The sequence below is a fragment of the Frankliniella occidentalis genome, unplaced genomic scaffold (assembly GCF_000697945.3).
Source record: "Frankliniella occidentalis isolate FOCC.00 unplaced genomic scaffold, Focc_3.1 Scaffold300, whole genome shotgun sequence".
NCBI lineage: Eukaryota > Metazoa > Arthropoda > Insecta > Thysanoptera > Thripidae > Frankliniella > Frankliniella occidentalis.
Window position 1 is genome coordinate 61824 of NW_026267426.1, and position 4877 is coordinate 66700.

General features: G+C 53.6%; 1 protein-coding gene across 1 annotated transcript in view; it reads right to left on the bottom strand.

The window, feature by feature from the left end:
- LOC113205293 (zinc finger protein 26-like) overlaps positions 1–2414 on the bottom strand; it is a 45356-nt gene extending 42942 nt beyond the window's left edge. Inside the window, exons 1-2 of the mRNA XM_052273782.1 lie at positions 2327–2414; positions 1894–1968 (exon numbers count right to left, since the gene is read on the bottom strand). The gene's annotated coding sequence lies outside the window, so the exon portion shown is untranslated. The remainder of the gene's footprint in view (positions 1–1893; positions 1969–2326) is intronic.
- Positions 2415–4877: the final 2463 nt, after the last annotated feature.

The window sequence follows — 4877 nt, forward strand, 5'->3', positions numbered from 1 at the left end:
GGGTGGCGGGGCTGAGCGGGGCCGAGCAGGCGAGCAACTCCCAAATTTGATTCCGACGACGACGTTGAGGGTCACACACTCTGATGCAGCTAATGGCACTACAGTAGGGGCCATTTGAACCGAAACAAATAAATTACTGTCCATTTTTCTAGCACGACGGACTTAATTTGTAACTATGACGGGGAAGACACACATCCGTACACACACACACGCGCGCACGTCAGCCATATCGTCCACTCGGTGTATTTTTCATTGGCACCAGCTAGACCGTGGAGGAGACAGCCCCCCCCCCTCCCCCGTAAACCCTTCACCTAGAAGGTGAGGTGTGAGGGATTGGTTTTGATTCCACGTTGATCTACGAGCGCGTATCCTAGGATGCCACCTCGTCCTGACGGTCGCCGCCGGCGCCCCGCGGGCGGAACGTGGTGACAACCCTAGTCCTCGGCACACGCACACACGCCCTCTCCCCCCGATCCATCACGGCACGAGTGACGCCCGCACCCCCAGCTCCCGACCACCGAAGTAGTGGTGTAACGCGACAAAATCGAAAGAGCGGGCGTTTTGGAAGGATTTACGGACCGTGCGACGATACGTCAGAGGCGCTGCTGCGCTCCCAACAACCACGGGGCCCCTTGGCCTGGCGGAGGTTCAAGCACCCCAATGCTCCTACCGACTTGTTTTTCTCGCCCGGTGCTGCGCGCCTTCTTTCGCAGAAACGCTTTCCAATAACAAAGATTACAAGATTGAAATTTCGCAAAATAAATCGCTTTCCCGCGCTCGTGAGGATGAGCCACAATTTTGCGACGGCGACATTTCGCCACAGTGGTGCGCGACGGTCGCTGTTTACTTTGTGGCGTCGCGCCTTGAGAACGGGGAGGAGGAGGGGGCGAAGGGAAGGGTCTGCTGCAGGATGAGAGAAAGAGAGACGGGGAGGGGGGGAAGGGCCGCCGTCGGAGGAAGGGACGAAAAATAAAACGAGGCGGTGAGTAATTGGCCGAGCGTGGGCGTGTCTCCCCTCCACCTCCACCCCTTCGCTTCGCCTCCACCCCTTCACCTCCACCCCTTCCCGGCTGGCCCTTCCCCGAGCCCTTCTCCTCTCTTTCCACCCTACACCTACTCGCCCAGATTCACCCGCAATCCCAGCCCCTTATGAGTTTCGCGCGCCGATGACTCGTTCCAGGGGGCCAGGTTGGTCGGCACTACTGCTGTACTCAGGACACGACCACATCACATCGCGACAAGACAACTGTTCTCGGCAGCTCTATAGCGCGCAGACGTCGCCAACATGACTGAATCCTGAGATGCGTCGCCCCACTTTCTGGGGATCAAAACATCGTTGGCGTTGGCCGGCTGCGCTCTGTTGGCTCAGGGTGGGGGTGGGTGCAACAGGTCGACGGATGGGGCAGGGGATGGGGGGAAAGCGGGGAGCCGGCCGCAAACCGCGGAGGGGGCTGAACGAACTGCGGAGTCATACTCGTGCACGGTATGGACACACTGTGGCCCCAACCCTAGTGAGTGGAGCGAAGGTTGGGCATAGTTGCTGGAATGTCCTTCGCACATCTTCCATGTCTTAAATTAATCTGATCATACATGCAAAATCCTTTCCATAGAGTCCATGAATAAAAACAATTAGAAATAAAGTGTCATTATTGAATATGGTATTGAGGATTCAAGAGTTATTATGAGTTAAAATTACAAGTCATCAGAAACATTTCTAAAATCAACAGTACAGTTTCGTAAAACAACGAATGACATTCTCCATCTTAAAAATAGTGCGACTGACTGATGCCTCACTTATTCATCCAAAAGCACTGCAGCTATTGCCGTACTTTTCCTTACACACAAGTAGTGAGACAAGTGTTACTTATAACAGTGAAAAGTGAAGATACGTACCAACAAACACACAGAGTTGTTGAATTGGACCTTGCACTTGTCAGGCTTGTTGCTGTCACCTACAGACCTTCCAGCCTGAAACAAATTAAGAATATCACCATAGACAAACAACCTTAATAGCAAGATAGACCACGACACTAGAAAGTTAGTGGAAAGGTTCCTGGAAAGGTTCCTGGTAAGGTTACTGGACAATGCGGTTTTATTTGTCAAATAGAGCGTGAATTTTACCAAAAACGCTATGACTTTAGTGCTAGTTCTGGGAGAAGGAAGTTCGGAGATAACGTCTAATTTTGAGGTTACAGACGAGTTTCACTAGAAGGAAAGGTTGAGGATGGGGAACTTTTTGGTAACATTCGAAGGACGTTTCGAAAGAGGGATAAGTAGGATTCTCTAACCACCACAACATACAACATAAAGGAAAACAAACACTCACACTATTACATCATTATCAAGGGAAGAAATAGTCCACCATCCAACGGTCACCAATCTTGCGCGCCGAAATCCGAAAACAGGCAAGACAAGACGAAAGAGTTCCTGGTATGAGAAATTGCTATTAAATACTGGAAGTATAGAAAAAGGGCGATAAGTGTGTCGAAAATTGCTCTACCGCGGCGCAGACTACAAAACGCCGTAAATGGCTTAGAATTTTACACTTAATTTGCTCTTTGAAAACTTGTTGCTTCGTGGTTCAAAGGGTTGCCCTGGTCGCGTTCTCATCAGCCCGATGGTTATGCAGCCCAACCCGCGGCCACGCTTTGCTGGCGGCGGCAGGGGCGCGGCGCGCGGGGATCCACGTCCCGTTCTTCAGACGCGCTATAGTACCGCCTACGCGGTCACGAAACTTACGGGGTCAAGACGGAAGGTCATGAGATGACTCGGAAGAGGGTGGGGACGGCAGGGAAGGCTTATCAGGCAGTCAGTCAACGCGCCGGGCAGTGGTGCAGAGTGGCGACATTGTTATGGTGTTGTTTCCGCCAACCCCGTCAAAGCGAGCTTAATGGCAGGTGAGTGGCAAGTGATAGTGTAAACTCGGGTGGATTCGCGAATTTTTCGAACAGCTGGTACTTTTGTTCACTTTGATTGCTCGTTCATTCCCGTTGTCTTGTTCGGTTTCCGTTCGATGAATGGGAAGTTCTTTGCAGCCTCAAGATTGGATGCTTGGCGAGCGGTAGAGTAGAGCATTATTTAATTGTTCGAATTTTGATCGTCACTTTCAAAGAATAGGAACATTACCAAAGTCTCGGCGGAGTCAGTTGGCTGCAAGGTTGGTGGCTGGGCTGGGGGTACATGAGACTATACTGGACAGAGACTAGAAAACCTGAGACTGGACCTGAGACGGACATGAGACGGACATGAGACTGGACATGAGACCGGACATGACCTCGGTCGGGGGGCACCATGGGCAAAGTCTCATGTCTGTCTCATGTCTCGGACAGAAGTCTCATGTCTCCAGACATGAGACAGACATGAGACAGACATGAGACTTTGCCCATGGTGACCCCCGACCGAGGTCATGTCCGGTCTCATGTCCAGTCTCATGTCCGTCTCAAGTCCGTCTCAAGTCCAGTCTCAGGTTTTCTAGTCTCTGTCCAGTATAGTCTCATGTACCCCCAGCCGGTGGCTGGCAGGGATCGGTGCCGAATGGGTTGCCTGACCACCAGGCGCGTGGCCTGTTGTAGCTGCACGATGTTGCTGGGCGCCAACGTGCTTGCCTTCCTGCTGGCCCCCGTAGTGCTGTGGCTGATCCGCGACGGGCTTCGTGGGAACGCCTATGCCGTACCTGGACCGGCTGGCGGCAACTCCTCGACTCCTCGTCCTTCGCGCATGTGCCCGCCGCCCCCGCCACCGTGCCTCCGCCTGCCGGCGAGGACCACCACAGACAACTCCTGTTCTCTCTGAGGACCACCCCTGGCCGGCCAACGGCTTCGTGAGCATGGGCGCCCTGCTGAGCCGGTTGCAGGTCCTTCTCCGCGGCTCCAGGGTGCGCGTGTCTGGCGTGTCCCTCTCCCCGGGCGTCGTCGTGGACAGCGCGCCGAACAACTCCCGGATGGCGTGCAGTTCACGCGCCGTGGACGCCGTCGGTCGACAGCACTGCGATGTGGAGGTGCGGGAGGTGGCGCTGATCAACGACGCGGGCTTTGCGCTCCTGTTGCTGTCCGAGGTCCTGCCCGAGGCCCAGGGCGGCCTGCAGCATGCCTGCCCCCCAAATTTGATTCCGACGACGACGTTGAGGCAGGACACCGTGCTCGACTACGCAGAGTGCCTGCCCTCAGGACACAGTTACGATGGTCTGTGTAAGATAACTCGTGGCCTGAAGTAGTGCGTCTGACCACAGAAAGGATCAGTGCACTGCAAGAATGCGGGCAAGTGTCCTTTTCTTTCGTAAGGCAGCCCTATTACATTTATTCCACAACTTTTCATTACTAGACGGCCTTGTCTTATGGTCCAGGGCATGCCAACTTGACTCGCCGTTACAGTGGCCCCTCAGAGTGCCCGTTCCTCGCGCCCCTCGTCTGCGCCCTGGGCAGGGACAGCTTTCGGGTGGTGAGCCCGGGCAGCCCGCTGCTGTGTCGCGGCCCGGCGGGCTGGCGCCTAGCGGGCGTGTCCCTGGGCCACCCGTGGCACGACACCGCAGACCGTCAAGTTCTGTGTGTTCACTTCACGGGAACCGTCACCCCTTGGATTGCCGCCGTCTTGGACAGCTGGAGTCAAGTCACGCCTTTTAATCAGGGGTTTATAACACAAACCTTTTAACGTTACAGTAACTAAGTTAGAACTTTATGAGGTTACTGAAACAGCATGTTATGGATCTTGTGCTGGGTCGAAGCAATGTATAGCATTCACCAGAATGTTTTGACCACCCATGAATAACATTCATATAAATTGTAAGTTCCATTACCTAACTAGCACATAACTTGTTTTAAGGTACAGCCCTCTAGTTTTAATTAAATACGCTAAAAGAAATTCATTTTGATAACATTTAT